This window comes from Lissotriton helveticus, chromosome 2_2, assembly GCF_964261635.1.
Source record: "Lissotriton helveticus chromosome 2_2, aLisHel1.1, whole genome shotgun sequence".
Taxonomy (NCBI): Eukaryota; Metazoa; Chordata; class Amphibia; order Caudata; family Salamandridae; genus Lissotriton; species Lissotriton helveticus.
This window is the reverse complement of record NC_136060.1, coordinates 38,216,045-38,240,156: the sequence shown is the minus strand read 5'-3', so window position 1 is coordinate 38,240,156 and position 24,112 is coordinate 38,216,045.

Genomic DNA, 24,112 nt, shown 5'->3' with positions numbered 1-24,112 from the left:
TTTAGGATTGGATTGTTTGTTCCCATCCCAGTTCTTTTTTGGTGAATTATTATTATTATTAAAAAACATTTTTTCTGGACTTGTAGTCAGTTGCGGTTTTACTGGTATTCCACCTAGACTATCTCTGCCTAGTTCTTCATAGGATTTTTCTATGATTCTGGCAATTTCAGCTGGTTGGTCTGCTATATCTGTCTCTTTTAACCTCTGGCGGATCGCCACGTTTGCTGCTTCACCTTTTATGTTGGCTAATAATATAGCCGAGACCTGCTTGAAGTCTTTCAGTAATTTCATACCAAGAGTTAAAGCAGGTTCTGGACCGTATTCATCTTGAATTTGTTTTAGCACATCTGGTATCACCGAAATGGATGGAACACCGTGCGTTTTTGTATAGATGGAAGCAAAGACTGTACCCCAAGTGTCACAGTCCTCAATGTGTGGTGCGATTCCCATTGGGAGACATATAGTCAGAATCCTGTGTTTTTCTAATGGGGTGGTGTCAGGAAACACCGCCTCTATTTGGGTAATTTTCTATGCCAACCAGAATGGTATTTGTTCCCGTTTAGCTGGAACTTTACCTAGGCAGGATTGGATGTTCTGTGGTGTAATTTTATTTGTGTTCCCCTGGTGAGGGGTCAGCTGTGGTAGTTTAATCGCTGGCTGAATTGTTGAAGTCCGCATTACATACTGAACTAATTGTCTGTGAATTTTTAGTAGTTGTTTTAGCTGTATTAACAGCTCTGCTGCAGGCATTCTTTCGATGTCTGGATGTGGTGTGTATCCGGCTAGGACCGGCCACGTTGCTCCTGGTCTTCCTAAAGGACCGAGCCTTGTAATGTGATTGTTATGTTTTAGGGCGCCATCAAATAAGAGCAAATGCTCTTGGAATTTGAGTGGTACTTCCACCTCCTCGAAAGGAGTGTACGTTTCAGGAGGTTCCTCTACTTTGTAATAGTGGAAGTACTTTGTTACAGCATTTGCTGCTGGAAAATGTATCCATGTATTGTATACCTCTGTCTGCCGATATTCGTGTGCCTCGATTACGAATATGACTGTGCCACCTCTAGGTGTCAGTCCATTTTCTATAAGTTTTAAAGTTATAGATCTCCTTTTGGCGACCTGGATGAGTATTATATCCGGGTCTGCTGTTTGCATGGTAGCATCAGCATCTGCTATTTCAGTAGCTAATCTAATTGCCTCTCTTTCATCATCACTCTCTGCCATTTTACAGACAGGATGGTATTATGTTTGTTTGCAGATCAGGTTTCTTATGGAAACAGAGATTAGATGCACAATATTCTGGAACTGTTTTATCCTTCAACGTTGACTAGACCAAGAACCATACATAGGAGTTCCCTCCTGCGAGGTTTTGGAGGATATAATAACCTTTCACCCACTCCAGACGTCTTTGGAGTATTTGGGAAAAGGGGTCTGAGTGAGAAAGCACGACTGAGTTACTCTAAATGTCTTACGTTAGTTTTATCGCCCTTTCCAAACGCGTTGGGCGCCATGTAGTGTAGCTCCTATTTTCCCAATAGGCTCTGCGCATTGGAATAGTACCTACAGCAGTAAAGGCCTAGGCCAGACGTTAACTAGGTCTACTACTGTCGAAACTAGACTTAATTTTTGGGTTTGCCAGCTAAGCTCAGAGTTCGCTAGAAACTTTCTCGAATGTTCAAGGAAGGATTAACTCCCCTGATTAGACAAGAAGGGATTTAGTTTCTGACAACCATAGAACATGACAACTTTGCTCTCCCCTAATCAAGAGTCAATCTCAAGAGTCGTGTGAGCACAAGGCAATTATTTTACTCAGTCAGTACGTGCATTCTTAGTCTCATCAGAATGTAGAGAAAAGGAAGAGACGGGCGTGTTCAATAAAAGATGTTATTTATTGATCAGTCTCTTTTCTCGTACAAGAGAAATGGATCGATATTATTGCAATACTTATAGTTAAGTAAAGTGCATACATTAGAAGCAATAGTATAAAATAATACTGTAAAAACATTGATATGGTTTCTGAGCCATATGATGTTTAAAATGATTAAAATATATTTACATACACATATACATTTGACTAAACGTACTCAACTGGTGTTTCTAAATACGCCTACCCCGTGTACCTGACCTAAGTCTAATGCGTGGGCGGGAATAGAAAGTTACAGTTTAAGTTAAGTTTGTTTTTGCCAAGTGAATAACTAAAGAATTCTCTAGGAGGGGTTATTCAGTTCTGTACCTGGAATTTAGGATGAATGAGGAATGGTATCTCTTTCTCTGCTCTCGATATTCCAGGCTGCCTGCGAGGGCTGCCCAGAAGCGCCGGTGCTGGGTCTCTCGGCTTGAGATAGCAGCGCGTCTCTCAGCGCGTCAGGAAGGCGGGGCTGCTGCCTGCGGGGTCTGCTTCTGCTCTCGGCTTCGGCAAGTATGGCTGCTCCGTCTTGTCACCACGCGTGTGTTTGCATAGGGCAAGGTCGGCAATATTTATACCTTAAAGGTGCCGAGATTGACGTAAGGATGGACATAGGTACGTCAATAAAGATGTCATACGACTTGCTCGTTAGCACATTCTTTTGCAAAAGTTCTCTGTGAAATCAAAACAATGGCCGCACGGATTTTCCAGGTTGTCATAGGTTTGATTTGTTATGAGAACGTCGTATGCCTTATCAGGGGCTGGAGGAATGTCGCTTGTCTAATTAGATCTCAAGCGTTATGACCTAATCAGATAACACGTTCCTGTGCCGTAGTGTGACTGCGTCAGATAACGGTATCTGCATCATGGGGGATTTCTTGCCTCATGGGCTGACTGTTAGTTAACTAGCTAGGTAGTTTAACCAGAATAGGGTCAGGAATAGGGGGATCGATTCAGAACCTATAGAAATACACGACAACAGTGTATGAGTGTAAAGATACAGAGCCTCTAAGGGTGGCACAATAAGTGATGCAGCCCTTAGAAGTCTTCCCTGGTCACAGTGCCCTGGGTACCTCTGGTACCACTTACCAGGGACTGACCTGTGGCCAGAGAGTGCCAATTGAATTTGGTCTTCAATGCAGTTTTAGGGAAAGAACACAGGCCCTGGGTATCTGATTGGTAGGAGCCCAGGGCACACTCAGTCAAAGTACATCAGCAGTTCAGCAACAAGTGGGGGGAACCATGCAGAAAGAGGGCACTTTCTCACACTGGCTTTTCCCAGATAGGAAATGATGCTTCTTCTTATAGTCCGCTATCCGCTCACCAGCTACCTATAGCGCCAAGATGCCTTGGCATTCGTTGCACTCGACAAGAGTCCTACTTACTTACTTACTTACTCCTCTACCATGGTGTGTTTCTGTGCAGATGAACCTCCGCCCCTTATATGTTTCCTTGAACCCCCATGAAGGTGAGTGCAGTCAAATTCTATGGCCCACTGATTGTAGAACTTCAGGGCCCACCCAAGGGTGAGCACAAACTTGGGAACACCCAAGATTAGTGAAACACATGCGGGTTCCACATAGGAAAATGCTTGATACAGAATGAGGATAAAGCAATGAAGAGCCAACCCAAATATACGTGGAGTCCAGCTGTAGATAAAACCATGCAAAAGGTAAGTTCTGTTTTTGATCAGGAAATGGAACTAATCAGAAAGTCTGTGGTGGCAGCCATCTTGTTGAGGAAGATGCATTTACATCTTTGTATGGGATGCAGTGTAATGGGTTTACGGGTATAGGCAGTGAAGGACTGCCTTTTCCTACATCTAATGATTTATTATTCCTCTATTTCCACAGCCTCGCTTAATTCCTGATATGCCTGGCACACACGTTAAGTCACATGACCGTGATTGGAGACCTGCAAGACATATCGCAACTGTGCTGGAAAATGAGTGCATGACAGCCAACTTCTTTGTGCTACAAAATTAGTGCATCTTTCCAGGGTGTTTTTTACCATTATTTCTGTATCTGTAATTTAGTGCAGGTGGATGGCAAATGCATTCCCCAATTTTCATAGGACAAGTCCCCAAAACAAACAAGGGAATGCCCACTATCAGAACCACTTTCAGAGGGCCGTGTGGTAAGTAGAGGTTACTGGGCCCAACCGTGGGAGTTGACGCCTTTTACTCGTGATGTCCCAGGCCCGACCTACTATAGGCCCTTAGTAACTGTGTAAAGTACTACCCTTCAGCACCTAACTCTTAGTAGTAGCAGGGGTTGAGCAGTCCTAGGCTTGTCGGGGGGAGGTAGATGCAAGGGTATACAAACTTACAACTCAAAATGCTCTCAGTAACCCCAATAAAGGAATGTCCAGCCGGTAGCATTGATATACAAACACAAAGTGAAATACAGCATACTACATTAAAACAGACAGCGTTCGTAAGGGCAGCACTCTAGCATTGCACTGGTACTTCCCTGTGTCTCACTCCCTTACCTAAGGATGGTGGTGATTTCCCATTCACCTAAAGCAGCCAATTATGTTATGTCCTGCAAGAAAGTACACCACTTAGAATGTCCACACTGACTTCTTAAAAGTCAAAGTGTCCCAACACAGTAGTGCTTTTAATCAGAGCAAGTTCCCCCAAAGGCTCAATTTTCGGGCAAATAGTGTTACCCACTATCACTTGGAGTTGCGGTTTAGCAGGTCCAGGCATGCGTCAGAGGTCCGGCAGAGAGTAGAAGTCTGGATGCCATAGTGAGGCGGCAAGTGTCCACGGCACTTCTCCAATCATGTGGTTAGTCATCCTGAGTCTGGCAACTGGTCACAAGTGTCTCTGGGCGCAGGTAATGGAATATGTGCTCTTTTCCTGCAGTTCACAACCCATAACACTTTTCTAGCACATAGTGCTCAAGGGCTTGGCCCTCTTCTTCAGCACGCCCCACTCCTGGCAATGGGAGTGCACTCTGGGCAATGGCCCCTACAAGTCACAACATTGCATGGGGACTACAGCCCTCTTCCTTGACACAGTGCTGTACCAGGGTGACAGCCTTTATCTTCACTGCTAACCCCTCCTGGCCATGGGGGCTCAATGCGATCCCAGAATTTCAAACTCTGCTTTAGTGATCCACTTGACAGAATCCCCATTGGGCCTCACTCTCTCCAGGCCCTCTCCTCCTCCTCCTCACAGTGTCCTCCTTTCTTGGTAGTCGGAAGATGCTGGTGCAACAAGTTCCAGAGCGAGTGGTCTTGATTATCCTGTGCGATGTCCTTGTCACAATAGACAGTATTACTGAGCTTCTTCACTCTTTTGTACAGCTCCAGTTTACCAATTCTGGTAGGCTAAAGCTCCCCTTTTTATACTCCAATCCCAGACACAGATGGGATTTAGCGTCTGAGTCTTTGAAGTTCATGATGTGGGGTTGTCACTTTGAATGCCCACTCCTCTGTACTGTCAGAAAACTGTCTGTCACAGCAAGAGCTACTCCAAACTTAATAGCCCCACACACAAGCCATGGGAGTGACTAGAAGATCATGCCTCAGTATCAGCCTCACGGATATATGCCTATCAAAAGGTCCCCATCCCTATCCTTTATAAATCCATTATCAGATCTGTCACTTTCCTGTGAAGTGCCTAAGACCCCTGACCTGTGACCTTTGCAAACTCAAAGTCTCCCTTTGAAGTGCACAAGAGAGCCTGACTCTTCGTTCATCAAGTGTGTCCCACTTAGCCATCCAGAATACAGTTAATCCACACATCTGTCTGGGATGGCTCTTCCACATACCTCTCTGAAGACAATGGGCTTCCAATATGGAACCCGCAGGCCTCTGATGCAGCGCAGCTCCAAAAATTCTTCATTAACCATCACCTTAACCCACGGAGCAATTCACTATTTTCTCACAACTGGGCCCATAACTCTTACCTTTCATTCACTCACACATTTATTCTACTCCGAGGATTCAGTGAAGACCCAAAAGGAGAGCCGCGGTGCTATAGCAGAGTGTCTAAACTTAAAAGTTATACATTATTTACAGCTGCAGTTTTATTTTAATACCATGGTTTTTTCTAAAAGAAAATTTATAACACCCCACTATTCATTTCTTTGATGGATCAGCTAGTTAAAGTTAACGAAAGGACAACAAGACCTGCTTAATTCTCCATTTATTTAATTTTTATTTAGAGATAAAGGGCCAGATGTAGGAAGGCCATTACCGGTTGGTAACGGCCGAAATCGGCCGTTACCGACCGGTAATAGGCTTTTGTTATGTAGGGGGCCAATCTACAGATTCGGTAAAGTGCTCATGTGCTTTAAGGATTCGTTATTTACCACCAACTATTAGTTGGCGGTAAATGTTGAATACCTTAGAAAATGCAAATCAATGCATTTTCAACTGTGCCATGTGGCAGACATACATGCCCATAGGGCATGTATGTGTGCCACATGTGCACACAAGCACTAATCAGGGTTGCAACAGGGTGTCAAAGTGCCACCCTGCCACCCTTGACTCTTTGCCTATTTTACCGAATCGGTATTTACTGATTCGGTCATTGAAATTCATTCCTATGGGCCTCCAGGCCCATAGGAATGAATTTCAATGACTGAATCGGTAAATACCGTTTCGGTAATTACCGAATCTTAACAATTGGGTAAGTTTTACCGATTTTTTATCTACATAGCAATTACCGATTCAAAAATACTGAATCTGTAAAATTCTGTATTTTCGAATCGGTAATTTGCAATTACCTACATCTAGCCCTATATCTCCTAGCATGATCTATACGTTTTACTCAAAGGAAATGATTCAGTTATGCATTAATAATCCTGAAAGAAAGGTTAAATTCAGAACATTTATTTATAAGCATGACAGTTTAGGAAAATAAGAAAACATATATTACCCAAATGTAGAAACGCAGACATCAGCACAAAAACAAAATAGTTCCCAAAGAAACACCTCTCTATCTCTCTCGATGTTCTCTTCTCATATGACTTCGCACCCATTCAAAAGTTAAAGTTCAGAAAAATGTCAAAGTCCCTCCGCCATAAGGAAAATTGTGCAGACCGACAGCATCTTTGGGTGCAGAGATCAGGTCAAAAAGCAAGCTCCCTTCAAAGTCCCAAATGTACTCTTTTATACCCTTTTTCACCAACTTATCTGTCTAAATTCGTTACTCTTATGTCCTAAAATGTCCGTGATTGGTCAATTTAGATTTGGATGAGCATCACCTCATCGCTGTACTGTTCAATTTGTGTAGAGTCATCATTATGACACAAAAAATAGTGGTGCTATTGTTCGGATTTTACTACCTTCGAAGTGTCCTTTAAATTGTTATTCGATGTCCCATTACCACGAGTTAACTTGCTGACTTCAACAAACTTGACATGTGCCTCATGAGGCAGGGCACGCTGTACTTGACCCATACTGCTCAGGCACAGGCAGCTCGCATCTCCAGTTGGCGCATGTGTGCTTCGACCGCCACCTCGGAATTAGAGTTAGCTTCCATTTTGTTTGCTCACACAGGCCTCAAATTAGGAACCATTACAGAAACAAACAAAAAAAACGTACATTTACTAAATAATGCCTTTCTGTTTACCTCCTCCTTCTAATAATATCCCAGTTAGTATTTACCTAGCTTTAAGCAACACATGTGTGTTTTTACTTACCAATTTTCATGATTTATGCCACAAAAAAACAGACAATAATGCAATTTTCAATTAGATTACAAATGCGTACCTTTTATGACACAATATACGACAAATTAGTAAATTATGCTTGGCAATTTCATGCACGTATCCCACATGCATTTGTGTGTTTGCATTCTATTCTATGTTGGTTAATTTCAAAACCACACGTTTAGTACATATTATTGTTACGGATAGTTAATTTTACAAGGGGTATACAAAAAATGTTGTTTCCACCTTGCTCCATCAACTTCCCCCTTTGGTGATTTTATCACCAAATATCTCCAAAAAATATAGACATTTTACATCTTAACATGTTTCTAATTCTTTTAATTAATATGTGTCATATTTCTGTTTCTTCTAATCGCTTTCTATCTTGATAAAACTTCTCTTTAAATTTTTCCATCTCAATATCACCTATTTCTCTTTCCTTATCTTGTTTTTCGTCAATCTTTTTCTTCAAAGACCTTTTGACAATTCTTCTCTGCCTACAATGACAACCTAATCTCAGAACTAAAATCACTATTATTATTATAGTTACTGGTAGTACTGTTTTCCCTACAATAGATCTACTTACTTCATAAAAACAAATTGTAACTGCTGATAAACTTCTACCAAGTTTCTCAAGAACAACTTCAACTTCCAGTGGTTCTATTTCTTTATGCAATTGTGTAATATTTGTAATATATTTCTAAATGTTCTGACTTTTATCAGGAATGTAAGTACAACAGTGTTGCACCTTTAAAATTCTACAAACTCCTCGTTTTGCCAAAAGTATATCTAAAGCAAGTCGATTTTGCATTACCATATTTCTCATAGCAAACATTTCAGTGTTAACCATTAAAAATCCTCCAGTTGTGTTTGTTGACAATCTGTCTACTATTGTTGACAATTTCCTAATTCGTTTTAGATTAAGTGATATGCCTACTGGGGGTATTAGTGCTCCAAAAACAGTACCTATTATTTCAATTACACTTTCTCTTCTTCTACAGCTTAGTGGTTGACCTATTTCATGAATCCTATTCGTTCCTCTATCAACATGAAAGATTTTAGGAAAGACCAAGCCAAGATAGCATGAGCCATATCAGTGATCTGGTAACCTATAATAAGCTTTGTTCCCGCACAAAAAATAAATTCCCGGAAAAACTGTGTCATTTCCACCTTTAAATCCCCATCCCCCTTTAATAATATAAGTATCTTCACATTGACTTGCACCCACAAAATAATTGTCATACGCAGTGTTATCTCTCTGAATACCCAATTTTCCTAGCAATGGTGTGTCTATGTTTATAGCCACATTTACATTATGTCCTTCATTATTATCATCTGAAAATGCCCATTTTATAGATTTAGTATGTTTCATTTTTTCTCGACGCTTATGTTGTTGCCTCCTTTCCTCAACCATATTCAGAAAAACTTTCTCTTCATTTCTCATTTTACAAGTCAAATTATGTTTAAAGGCATAATCGTGTGTCAATTCTTGTGTTTCTAAGAAATTTTCTCCAAATACTTTAGCAGGCTTAATTTGATTTAGTTCTGCAACACTCTTCAATTTTGCAAATACATCATCTGAGTCAGAATAATAATATTCTAAATTTCCAGATCTATAAAATAAACTAGATATTACACTACAGGTTACTCCATATGTTAACGGTAAATGGTGGTATGTCACACCATCGAAACAGATGCTGGCAGCTTCACACAGACATAACAATCGCTGGCATCCATTGTCCTCACATATTCAGACAATCAAAAAGTATTTCTAGAGAAATCGCTGATTGACTTATCTTGATGAATTTCAGGCCTATATACATGTAATTTTTCATTTTTCAAATCATCATCTTTATCTTTCAAACTCTCATTTGCTTTTAGTTTTTCAATATCGGGTCCAAAAGAAATGATAATAGCAAGAATTAACAATTTTAACATTAATATTCCAGTACAAATTAAACACATTCTACACCATTTTCTAAATATGGAACATTTAGATTTAATCACTTCATTAGTAGCCATTTTTTTACACAGCAATTTTCACAATCTGTTTACCTTTTTTTTTTCTTTTTTTAACCTGGTTTTCACTTACGTTTCCCTTCAAGTTCAATTACAGCTTCTGTTTGGATATATATATATATCCCTTTCGTTGCACTGTTACACTTTGAAATTCTTTTTCTTTTCTTTGTGCTACAGTTTACTCACTTTCTTTTTCAACACCTTGACAATGCAAGTTCTCCTGACTGCTGTTTACTTCTCTTGGGGGCAGATGTATTAACGCAATTTTTACCGCAAACGCTGCGATTCGCAAAAAAGCAGCGTTTGCGACTAAAAATTCGCAGAATGATATGTATCAGGGAAATTGCGTCGCAAAATTAAGGAGTCACAAAGTTTGCGATTCCTTAATTTTGCGTAAGCATTTAAGGAATCGCAAATTGCGATTCCTTAAATGCTATGCAACAAGCATTTCATTTTTGCGAATTCTCCTTAAGAAATCGCAAATTACCACCAACTTCAAGTTGGTGGTAATTTGCGATTTCTTTCACAAATGCACATTTTGGCATTTGTCAAGATGCCATATGGCAAACATACATGACCTTAGGGCATGTATGTGCGCCATATGCGCACACATGAAAATTTCAGGGGTGCATCAGGGTGTCCTTATGACACCCTTGCACCCTTGAAATTATTCTCAATTTGCAATTCTCAAATTGCGAATCGCAAATTGGAAATAACTTCCCATTCATTCCTATGGGCCTCCTGGCCCATAGAAATGAATGGGAAATCATTCCTTAGTTGCGATTCGCAATTTGCTGATCGCAATTAAGGAATTTTAAGAAATCGCAAAAAAATTGTGATTTTCTACCTACATCCCTATTTGCAAATCTCAAATAGCGATTTCTAAAAAAACGCTATTTTAGATTCGCAAATCAGTCTGTTGATACATCTGCCCCTTATTGGAGGCAGTACCATGTAGGTCCACTCAGGTGATTTGTATTTTTGATTTGGTCTCCTCCCTCTTTTTGGCCTTTGCATAACTTCTATTTTCTTTCCCAACAACTCCTTTTGACTGGTTATCTCATTTACTTGATCTTCTTGTACTCTTGCTTTGTTAACCAGTTTAATTTTCAGTCCATCAATTTCTTTAGGCCAATTATCTCCTTTTCTTACTCTTTTTATTTCAGGTTCAGTAGTGTTTCGCTCCACTCCCCAAGTTCGTTTTCTTGAACTTCTCCTCAATAGAGTTTCGTCATCACTGTCATCTGTTTCTGTTTCAGATCTTTCTACAGTTTCATTTATAATGAATTTTACAGGATCTGATTCTTTTTCGTAATTTAAATTCTCTTTAGTCAGTTCTTTCACTCTGTTAGGAACTTCTCCATAGCTGGTACTTGGAAGCTCATCCTCATCGTGAGTTATTTCCTTTTCACCAGTTTCGAGATTTCGGTTCCTGCTTTCAGAGCTTTCAGACTGTCCTTCAGTATTTTCCGAATTACCACTTTTACTTTCACTTAACTCAGTGTCCTTATTGGTATTAATTTCTACCAAATCTCGACTTACAGGTCGATCTTCAATATTTGGTATTTCAGCAATTTCATTTTCCTTTTCCGATGCAGAGCTAGTATCGGATATCTCCAGATGTCGACGAACAGGTCGCGCTTCAGTATCTGGATCATTTTCTGGTTCACCCTCAGTATCTGAATCAGTGGTGCTTTCACTCTCCTCCTGCAGATTTTCAGGCTCTGGCACACTAATAGTATGACTGGTGTGCACCCACCTTTTGATTCCGGCACACTTAACTGCAGTGGTATTAACCAGAATAACTTGTCAAGGTTATTGCTAGCGAGGCACTAGACAATTTCTTCTCCTGTGAACTTTTATCCAAACCCAATCTCCAGGGACTAGATCATGAACTGAATGTTTTTCTTTCGTTTGAGACTCAATTCCCACCTGATGGAACACAGAAGTTACCACGTCAGACAGATTCTTGCATTAATCCTGTATGATATCATCATTTATGCTCAACAGTTTATCAACTGGTACAAATGCTTGTCTCATTACTCTTTCCATTAAAATCTCATGGGGACATAATCCTGTTCTTTTGTCAAAAAGGGTCATTAGAACAAGTGGCAGTGCACCGGGCCATTTTAGTCCTGTGGCCAAACACATTTTTGCAATTCTGTTTTTTATTGTTCTATTTACTTCTTCAACCACCCCTGAAGCTTCTGGTCTGTAAGCACAGTGTAACTTTTGGCGAATGTCCAGTGCTTCACAAATCATTTGTATTAACTCATTGTGAAAACGTGATCCACGATCTCTTTCAATAGTTACTGGTAAACCGTAGCGTGGTATTATCTCACGTAACAGGAGTTTGGCAACAGTCACTCCATCATTCCTCCTAGTGGGGAATGCTTCAACCCATCAGGAGAATAACAAATGATCACAAGTACATACCTAAGTCTGTTACATGGAGAAAGCTCAATAAATCTAACTGCATTCTTGTAAATGGACCTCTCTCCCGTCCTATGGTTCCCAAACTCACAACAGTATTTCTTATTGGGTTCAGTTGTTGACACACAAGGCATCTCTGACAAAGGCTCTCAGCAATCATCCTAAACTTAGGATTGTACCATGTATGTCTAAACATTCGAATCATGGCGTCTCTTCCAATATGGGCTTGACCATGACACATTCGGGCCATATTTGAGATCATGTTATCAGGCATTACTGGTCTTTCATCTTTGTAAATCCAGATTTCATCCTCTTCTCTTTGTCTACATCCTGCCTTTAACCAGTTACCTTTTTCTTCTTCACTAGCTTCTGCCTGCATTTGTTTTACCTCCTGCCATGTCTCCACTACTGTGGTTAGCATCAAAGGACTTGAAACATGTTCAGTTTGCCTTTCCCGATTAATAGATGCAAGATTTTTGGCATAATATTTTGCAAATGAATCCACATATTTATTACCACGAGTAATATAATCATCTCATTTTTCTGAGCTGCACATTTTACCACAGCTATCTTATCTGGCAATTGAATGGCATCAATTATCATTTTAACAAATTCAGCATTTCTAATGGGGGATCCTGCCGAAGTCATATAACCTCTTTGGGACCACAGTTGACCATAGTCATGAACAACCCCAAATCCATACTGACTGTCAGTCACTATGGTGATCCTTATTTCTTTTCCCAACTCACATGCTCGAATCAAAGCAATCAATTCTGCCATATGAGCTGAACGGATTCCTTTCAGACAAGATGCTTCCAAGACATCTGCTACTGTACAAACAGCATTCGCAGCGCTCAGTACTCCCCATCTGTTCTCCGACATGATCCATCCACGAACATTACATAATCAGACTCAGGTAAAGGTACATCTTTGATATCAGGCCTTGGTTTTAGTACAATATTCTAGGACATCCAGACATTTGTGATCCACTTCATCTCTTACTTCCACATTCATAACATCAGGTAATAATGTTATAGGTCATAAAGCGCCGGGACACTCTTCGGAGTAGCCGAGCGCTATACAAAACACCATTAACATTAACATTAACATTAATGTAAGAACAAAAACCAAATGCACACCAAATTACAGTACAGAGAGAGATGTCTCAATGGGCATAAATAAGTACAAGTAACAAAGTTCAGAACAAAAAAGGGGAAGCGATGTAGTGCGATTCCTCTTTAATTGCATGGATGGCCAGCCGACACGTGTTTCGTCGTCAAGCGGTAACAATGCTTGCACGACTCATCAGGGCTGTAGCGCGAAGGAAATGGACCACAGGTCGCTAAGCCGGTGATACTTCCGACCCGGCCCCTGCTCGAGACCAGGTAGACGCTCGTTGGTGGATGTGGCTCCAGATTCCAAGGGTCATGCAGTGTAAACGATGCTTTATGTTAAGAAAACAGTGCTCCAAGCGACTCCAGTAAATAGATGCCACCAAATGAAATAAAGCATCCGCTTCGAGGTACTAGAGTAACTGAGTTGAAGGGTCAGTGGTGAGTGTCAAAAGTCTTGTGATCACTCAATAGCGCGGGATCGGTAGTTTGAGCAAGAACTGCGGGATGGGTACCTCCACGCAGCGGTTACGGGTGCGGCTAAAAAAATATGGAACGCTTCACGAATTTGCGTGTGCATTTGGTTTTTGTTCTTGCGTTGTATAGCGTGTGCCTCGCACACTCTTGGAGGGGTTTAGGGCCTTTTCCCCTCGCCTACTTGCACCCAGACCTATCCATACCCAATACTAACGTGTGCTGTGCGCCTAGTATTTCCCTGTACTCCTAAAAAACCCCAGTTCTCCATAGACTTTATTAACATTAATGTAGATTGATTCACATTTACACACCTTGAAATTGTAACATTGTCTGCACCTAGAATTGTCTTCTCATATTTTGTCATTCTTTTATTGGTAAGGTACTGTGTCTTGGTTCTAGTGAGGAGAATCTCCACCAAATGGGTACATATACTCTCAAAGGAAATCCCATCACTATACCTTTGCTTTGTTTTATACTCATGCTTGTAGCAGCTACTGCTTTTAAGCATCTCTGCAACGCTCTTGCAACAGGATCTAAAACAGCTGAAAAGTATGTAATTGGCTTTCTCAGTTTTCCATGTCTCTGTATTAAAACTGACAATGCACATCCTTCCCTCTCACTGCAGTATAACTCAAACTCTTTTTCATAATCTGGCATTCCCAATGCTGGTGCTTCACATAAACTTGTTTTTAGCTGCTCAAAAGCTTCCAGTTCTACTTTATTCAGTGTTATTGGGTCTTTTACATCTGCTTTTGTCAATCTCTGTAAAGGTTTAGCTATCAGTGAAAATCCACTAATCCATTGTCGACAGTATCCAACCATTCAAAAAAAACATTCTTACCTGTCTCTGTGTTTTTGGAGGTTTTATTCCTTGTATCATTTTGATTCTTTCTAAGGTGACTTGTCTGATTCCCTTAGCAATCTTGTGGCCTAAATATTGTACTTCTTTCTGACAAAATTGTAACTTTGATGGTGACACTTTATGTCCTTCATCTACCAGATGATTTAACAATTTAACAGTGTCTGAAACACATGCATCTTTTGTTTTTGACGCCAATAACAAGTCATCAATGTACTGCACCAGTAATGATTCTCCAGGTAAACTTATATTTTCTAGTGATTTCTTTAACAATTGATTAAAGATTGAGGGACTTTCAGTATACCCATGAGGAATTCGGCACCATGCCAAAATACGGTCTCTAAATTGGAATGCAAATATTGGTTGGCTTTCAGGGTGTAATGGAACCGGGAAGAACGCATTACATATCATGCATCATGTGGAATCTGATATAGAATTACTGCTGGGTTTAGTACAATTGGACAACATGGAACAATTATCCTGTTTACCTTTCTCAGGTCCTGTTCTATTCTTAACGTTCCGTTAGGCTTTTTCCATCCCATTATCGGTGAATTACAAGGACTGCTTTCTATTTCTTTCAAAATCCCTTGCTCAATCATTTTATCTATTACTGGTGTTATTCCTTCAATTGTTTCAGCTGTCATTTTGTACTGAGGAATATTTGGATAACGTATTCCTTCTTTCACAGAAACATTCACAGGATCTACGTTTTTCATCAAACCAATATCCTCTCCTGTGAAATCCCACACTTGCTCTCTGACTACCTCTTTCAGTTCTTCAGGTAATTTTTCTCGATCAAACACTGGAAACATACTATTCTTTTATGCTTCAATTAGTGTCATTGTCATTTTATACAAACTATCCTCATCTGGAGTTTGAAGCTCAATGCCATCTGGTGAGCAATAAAATAAATGGCACAGTTCATTTTACACAGTATTTCCCTTCCAAGGAGATTTACAGGACTACTGTCGCATACTACAAATCGATGCATGTCTTTGAAATTTCCAATCTCTATTTCAATTGGTTTTGTTAAGGACGTTTTAATCTGCTGATTAGCTACACCTACAACTTTTTTTTTTTTTTTGCAGAGTTTTATAAAGCGCGAACTAGAACTGAACCGAATCAGTTATCAGAGCGCTTTACATAGCACCAGTTACGTTACATGAGGACACACTTTCATTTTAGGCACGGGGAGATTAAGTGAGTTGCCCAGAATCACAGGGGGTTTTTGGCGTCGTTACGGAGACTCGAACCCAGATCCCCAGGTCCGAGGTCGAGCGCCTTAGCCGTTAGGCCAACCCCTCTCCCCAACTTGAATGTGTTCACCCGAGAGAGGAAGATTTTGAATTTTCACTGATCTAACAGTAGAACGGGTAGCACCTGTGTCCACTAGGAAAGTCACATCTGCATCATTCACCTTCCCATTCACATATGGACCAGCGTGATCTACCTCTAGAGTAGCGCCAAGCACGCACTCTTCTCCCTCTCTCAGGCACCATCAGAAACTGTCATCCAAATCGCTTCCATCCTCTTCCAGCCAATATTGCAGACTCACATGTTAGTTGTTACCTGGTCTCCTGCGCAGAATCCTGTCTCTGTACTGTATCGCTGTAGGTTTACATTGTGAGGAAGTGGTGGTTGCGGCACCTGACACTGTGGATTAACTACCTGTTGTTGTGGCGATGGTTGCTGAATTATCTCATTCTGCACCTGCGGATTCAATGATGTATTTTACAAATTAACTTTCGGTGGATTCTGAGGTTCCGTGAATTCTGAACCCGTGTTTTAAATGTCATGGTTTCGTTACGATTTCGGTAACAATGAACCGTAACTAATGAGTTCGGCAAGTACGAGTGTTTTCGCCATGTTACACACAAGGATTCACAGTGTATTTGAAGATTCTGCTCCGAACCATAGTTATCATTCTGTATAAGGCAGCCATTTTGTGGTTGCCCTCACTTAGGCCGATGACTGCGGCTGAATGAGCCTTTAAGACTCGTGCCCTTTTGCTGGGGTTTGTGCTGACTTCTACATGACCGAAGTGAATTGACCTCGTTGCCTGAAGCCGACCTTCCTGAGCCAGTTCTTGCCCGCTAGCTGATCAAAACTAAAATCAGAGCGCAGGGCATCGTAAAGTTTTACTACACACAAATATGCCTTATCCTACTGTTACCTGTTTCTGTTTCTTTCTTTATGGTCTATTTATGATATGGGTTGTGGCCTTCTTTTATTATGGGTTCATTCGGCCTGTCTAGAGAAGAATGTTGGGTTTGTCCAATGATTGATCATGGGCCGGACAACTGAAAAGTGGGTTTTACCGTCATGCGATACTTTTTGGTGTGGATACATGTGATTGGACAGCTTGTAAATATTAGGTGTTCTGTCTGGAATGTGATTTTTTTGCATAAAAAGGGATGACTTGCTTTGTAAAGGGGAGCAGTCTCCTGAGAACTCATACCGTGATGATTTCTAGGATTTCTGTTACTGGCTGCAGTCAATATTTCGATCTTTGACGTCACCAAGAAGAGTCCAGTGTCTCTGTGTTCTAAGACAGGTGAACCCGAAGACTTTGGGCGTGCCCCTGGCGCCGCCTGGTCTTAAATAACCCGGTTCTTCAGTTGGCGCCCAACGCGGGGCGACATCAAGCGGTACCGGTCCAAGCCTGAAGATCGTGAGGAGCTTCGTGAGGAAATTCCGGAAGAGGGCCCCCACTTCATCGACCCCGGTATGTCGAATGTGGACTGAAGGTCTTTTCTGCGAGGTTTCCCGCTTTCTAGACGGCTGCGAAGGACCGCTGCCCTGACTGCCGCCCTGTCTTGGACCCCCCTTTTGTGCAGCTTTGTAAGGCGAGACGATAGACGGGTCATCTGGTGACGTGACTGATACCATAGTTAAGTATACGTGGGTCGCTCCCACTTCTTTGTTGTTCTTTGGTTTTTTTTGGGGTTCTTTGAATGCTTAGTTCTTCTTTGGGTCTTTGATTTGGGTATTGCAATTTCCAAAGCCGAGGGACTCGTATATTTGCGAGACTATCGTTGCAGATAATCCCTTGAAGTTTGAAGCTAGATTAGTGAGCGAAGATGCCTAGTCTTAGCAAAATTAGGAGAATATTCTGTTGTGGTTGTAACAAGGGTACCCGATTGAAGAATTCATGTCCGATACCTTCAGTTGGAACGCCGACTTATGAACTTTATTCTAAACACGGCGTGGACCCCATTACGTTCAATGAAGTATGGGTCCGCTATACCAGGAAAGATGGGGTTGTACGATGGCCCCAATATGGTAGTTTTGATACTGAGATTTTGGATAACTTAGAAACGAAATTGTTTAGAAAGAAAGCCCGGCCGGCAATGTTTGACTCCTTTCGCCTTTGGCGTGAAGAAGCCAGACAACGAGAAATCAAACAAGCTAAAAAAGATAAGAGAGAAAAGGGGTTGTCGATAATGCAAGCTCCCAGGCAGTTTAAAGAAGATGAAGAAGATAAAGCAATTGAGGTATCAGATAGGCAACATAATATGGCTATTGATAAATGTTACCCAGCATTGCCACCTATTCTTGAGAAGACAACAAAGGACCCTGAAAAGGACCCTTTAATGTCGCATCTATTGAGGTTACCACCCCCTTACGCACAGAATGCTACGGCACCTCCTCCACCTCCAGTTGTTCCGCTTCCTGGTCCTGCTCAACCGCCAGCCCCATCCTCAGTAAGTTTCTCCTCCTACGGTGCAACCTCCTTTGGGGCCGCCGACTTTGCTATCAGTTCTGCCTCAAACCTCTTCATCTTACTCTCCTGTACCTTCGATTTCTCTTCCTACTACTGCTACGTTTCTATCACCTCAAAATACTTTGTCTCCCGTCCTTATGACAGCTTCTCCTTCTGCTCGACAAAGAATGACCGAAACTGTTACTGTTTTTTTGTCTCCTTTCTTTGGGTCGTCGAGTATGACCCCCGTTTCTGCGCGTAAACAACTGCGTAGTCAGTTACCTAGTCCCGAAGAGCGGACAGTGTTGGATCTCCTGGTTCGCAGGTGGATTTCGAATGTTTCGATGTATAATTTAGAGTCAGTTATGGATGTCTTCCTGCAGTGGGAAGCACCCAAGCAGAGATATGTGTTTGATGTAATGTGTACTTCCCTCCGTGAGGAATGGGCAGCTAATGATTTGGGTTCAGTCCCGGTAGAGTTGCTAAATGTCCAGTCTGAGTTTGCGAAAGGGACGATAGTGGGTCCCGGGATTGAGGATGCGGTTGCGATGGTTCTTGCGTTTAAGAGCGATTTCCCTTCCCAGCGACTGTTTGAGCCTGATTCTGCAGTTAGGAGAAAAGTACGACAATATCCAATGAGAGAGGTTCCCCCAGTTTGGAGAGAAGGGGACGCAAATGCTAATCCGCCTGTTCTGCCTCATTTTCAGAGAGTATGGGTACATGTGCCATGGAAGAGAGTATAAGTTTTGGCCCTTAAACAGTCTCTACCTGATCCCCGTAAGAATCCATCTGGCTATTACAAAGAATTGTCCCAGACAGTTGACGCATGCATCATGAATTTGGCAGATATTGATATGCTGTTGGGTAATGTAGTACCTCAAACTCTATGGGCAAAGATTCGTCATGAGGATCATGCAATTGAATTAGGTGACTCATGGGTCAATGCGGACGCTGGACAAGTTGGTGGTTCTAAGCCTGAGCCTCTAGTGGCAGATCTACCTGGCAGAATTATAGATCTTATGAAAACAATGATGCCAGCATTACTAGTAAATTGGGACAAGTTAGCAGCATGTTAGCAGAAGAAGGACGAGAGTGTATCTGATTTCTTCACTAGATTTGAAGAGACGTTTATAGACCATAGTGGTCAAGATATGAGTATGGAAGGTGGACAAAGATTGTTCGTAGATAAATTTGTCTTTAACTTACTTCCTGAACTGTGTAATAAGTTGAAAGATTCTGAGAGTTCTTGGGCTGTTTCCTCGTCGGCCCAGATATTGGCGACCGCACAGTACTACGAGAATAGGGATAAGGACTAGAAAGAAAGAGTAGAGAAAAAGACGAAAGACTTAAAGACAAAGGTTCTTTTGCAGCAGGCGTATCCGCCTCGCTCGAATCAGCAAGAGTCACAGCAACGCCCACAGTTTCAGCAACCTCCATCGTTTCAGAGACCGCAACAGACGGCTGGGTATTTTCCTCCAAGACCACCTTTGGGCTTGAATCAGAGTGCGTATTGTAGGGAGGAAGGTCATTATAAAAATGAGTGCCCTGTTTTACGACAGCGCGCGAGTGGTATGCCGGCCCCAAGAGGTCGTGGTGTTTTTCAGCAAGTGTTTAGGGGTAAAGGACGTGGTGCGTTTCCTCAGAACGAACGTTCCTTTCCCCCACAAAATTCTATGAATTGTTTCGACCAACAGAAAATTGCGTCTGGTCAGTCGACTCAGTACTATGCTGATGACTATTATGTTGAGAGTGAGAATCCTGACTATAATGATTGTTAGGACAGCCATGGACAAAGAGAGGGAGTAGTGTCGGTTCCAGTAGATCAGAGTGGGCCTTATGTTGCAGTAGTTACATCAGGTGTGGTAGCGCCTTTTCTTTTGGATACCGGTGCAGCGAAGAGTTCTATCATGCACTCTAAACTCCCTGGCGCACCTCTGTCTGGTTTAACGAATGTTTCAGTAGGATTCTCTGGCGCCCCAGTTCGTAATCCAGTGTCCAGTCCCTTGTCTCTTTCTATAGGGCCTTGTGAATTGGAAGCACCTCTCATTTTAACAACAGGTTTTGGTGAGAATTTGCTAGGTTTGGATTTGTTGAAAAGGTTGAATGCGACATTGCAATGTTCTCCTTCGAGAGTACAGCCTACATTGGGTAAGAAAGTGATCTCTCCGATGTATTTGTCTAAAGATCGGCTTCCACCGGAATTGCGTTCTCTCCCTGATACTCTTTGGGCTACTGGTCCTAATGATGTGGGTCTTTTGGAGATTCCACCTTATGTTGTAACGCTTAAAGCGAATGTTAAATTGCCACGCATTCCCCATTATAAGATTTCTAGCGATGGTGAAAGAGCGCTTTTAGCAATCATTTATGATTTGATTGAGAAAGGTGTGATCGAAGAAACGAGAGGTAATGTGTGTAACAGTCCCGTTTTGCCTGTCCTGAAGCGCACTGACTCTTCTCAGCCACCTGTCTACAGGTTTGTGATCGACCTTCGAGAGGTTAATAAGATTGTTGTGCCACAGTTTCCTGTTGTTCCGGACATTACTGCTTTGCTGACTATGATTCCTGCTTCAGCTGCCTGGTTTTCGGTTATAGATCTGAAGAATGCCTTCTTCAGTATTCCAATTGCCGAGGAGAGTAGAGATATTTTTGGCTTCTCTTTAGGAGGCCGAAGCTTCTAGTTTAAACGCGCTCCTCAAGGCTATTGCGAAAGTCCTTCCATTTATAGCCAGGCTTTGAAAAGTCAGCTTGATACTCTTGTGCTGCCTGCTGGTATTGATCTTATTCAGTATGTTGACGATTTATTAGTGACTGCTGATGATGAGGAAACTTGTAAATAAGCTACTCTTTCTTTGTTACGACATTTGTCTGACTTGCATCATAAAGTGTCACCTTCGAAGTTGCAGTATTGCCGCCAAGAGGTGACCTACTTAGGTCATCTCTTGTCGAAGGAGGGAAGAAGGTTGACCCCAGAACGAATTCAAGCGATTGCTCAAATGACTGTGCCAAGTATGCAGAGAGAGGTACGTGCTTTTCTGGGTATCACGTCGTATTGTAGACAGTGGATTACGAATTTTTCTTTATTTCCAAAACCTCTGTTGGAATTGACTTGTAAGGATATACCGAACCCTCTTCCTTGGTCTGACGATTGTCAGAAAAGTTTTTCTGAATTGCGTGATGCGTTGTGTTCTGCTCCAGTGTTGGGTACTCCTGACTACAGTAAGCCTTTTACACTCTACGTCCACGAGAGAGAGGGTTGTGCATTGTCAGTTTTGACTCAACAATTCGGTGATAAGCAGCGTCCATGTGCGTATTTCTCGTCAACTTTAGATCCGGTAGCTAGAGCATTGCCAAGTTGCTTAAGAGCTACAGCGGCAGCGGCTGTTTCTATCCGACAGTCTGCTGAATTTGTGATGGATAACACGTTGGTTGTGATGGTTCCACATGCAGTGAATACTTTGTTAAATAGAACTAAGACTCAGCACCTTACTAGTGCGAGATTGTCGGGCTATGAGTTGACGCTTTTGGCTAGTCATATACACATCAAGCGGTGTAATGTATTGAATCCAGCGACATTGTTGCCGATTTCTGTGGACACAGATGGTCAGGAACAGCATGATTGTTTTCTTAGGACGGAGGAGGAAACGAAGGGGAGAGTTGATTTAAAAGATACTCCTCTTTCGGATCCTGATGGTACGCTATGGGTGACCATCCCGAGATCCACGAAGGAGGTCGCTCCCCTTGCTGCTGCGAATCCCACCCTGGTATTGTAGCGCTGCTCGCACCGCCTGTGCCCGTACCTTACTTGTGATCACTGGACATTATTCACTTATTTATTTAATTAGCGCTGCTCGCACTGCTTGTGCCTGCGCCTCGCCTATGATCTTTGGACTTTAATTAATTAGCGCTGCTCGCACTGCTTGTGCCTGTGCCTCGATTGGGATCATTGGATTGTATTTAATTATTAAGTCTGCTGCCTGTGCCTGCCGTGCCTTATAGCGCCGATCCCACTGGCGCTTGCCGACCGCCTTTGCCTGACCTGTGCCCCTAGCTCGTCGCGCTCGCATTTTGGCTTGCAGCCATCTTGTTGTTATTGTGGCGACCCCCAGCCCGGCTCTCCGCCCGCTCCCCGCCTCCAAGATCACCCTCCCTCGCCCCTCGCCCCTCCCACCATCCGTATATGACTGATGCTTTTTCGCGCAGCGTCCACGCGCAGCGGACGCGCCCCATGCGCGCCGAAGGTGCGCCAAAGGTAAGCCCGTCTACGCCCGTCCGCGCCAGGACCGCGCCCAGCGCCAGACCCCCTGGCCCCCACGCTGTGCCCTCCACCCACATCACGTATGACGCCGCCACCCTCCTAGCCCTCAACCCCGGACGCATCCCTCATTGTTGCGTAGCTGCCCCCGGACACACCCACGGACCCTTCGCCTGCCACTCCTGCAAATTTACCAGCATCAAGACCCATACCACTAACCCCAAACGCAGCTCCGACTCTAACCACCTGAAGTGCATCCTGCTGAACACCCACTCGGTCCACAGACACGCCACCGAACTCTGGGATCTACTCGACACTACATCACCGGACGTCGCCTTCCTTACTGAAACATGGATGAACGCATCATCAGCACCCGACATCGCCGTAGCCATCCCAAACAATTACAAGATTATCCGGAAAGACCGCGCCGTCCAAACGGGAGGAGGCATCGCCATTGTCCATAAGAACACCATCAAAATCACGACCCGCTCCGACGATAACCTTACAACCGCCGAACACCTCCACTTCCAGGTCCACACAGACCCTAGAACAACACTTAGAGGCACCCTCATCTACAGGCCTCCAGGAACCCGTAAACAATTCAACGAAGACATCACCGACTTCATCAGTCCACATGCCCTCGCATCCAAGAACTACATCCTGTTAGGAGACCTCAACTTCCACCTGGACAAGAAAAGCGACTACAACACCACCACCCTTTTTGACAACCTGACCAATCTCGGCCTCAAACAACTTGTTGACACCCCCACCCATGCAGCCGGACACACGCTCGACCCAATATTCACCTCCAGCAAACACATCTCCTTTGACCGCACCACTGCTCTCCACTGGACAGACCACAGCTGTGTTCACTTCAGCTACAAAACAACATCGACCCACAACCACCCACAACCTATCCCCTGAAGAAAATGGAACAAAATCACCAACTCCTCACATCGCTCAACCAAAACCCACCCGCCCTTTCATCGGACCCAAACCAAGCTGCCATCAAATTCAAACAATGGATCACTCACAGCGCTGACGAACTAGCTCCCTTGAAAAACCATCTCACCAATCAAAACAATAAAAAGGCCCCATGGTTCAATGATGACCTTAAGAAATCCAAAAAGCTATGCCGCACGCTTGAGAAGACATGGAGAAAAAACCCAACCTCCGACAACATGACCACCCTCAAGGCAGCCACCCGCAAACACCACCAGCTGATCCGATCCACGAAGAAATCAGCATTCAAGAACCGACTTGACAACAACGCCCATAACAGCAAGGAACTATTCAACATCGTCAAAGAATTCACCAACCCCACTGCAGCCTCAAACGACATCACTCCCTCCCAAGACCTCTGCGATTCGTTATCCTCCTTCTTCTACAACAAAATTGCCGACATACACAACAGCTTCGAAAACAGATCCAACAGACAACCCTCTCCACCCCCCTCAGAACCTAAACCGACCTCTAACTACCTCAGCGCCTGGAACCCAATGACTGCTGAAGACACCATCCACCTCATGAACTCTATCCACTCTGGATCGCCAACCGACCCATGTCCCCACCACATCTTCAATAAAGCAGAATCCATCATCGCACCCCATCTCCGTGATATCATCAACTGCTCCTTCATCTCTGCCACCTTCCCAGAAAGCTGGAAACATGCCGAAGTCAGCGCCCTC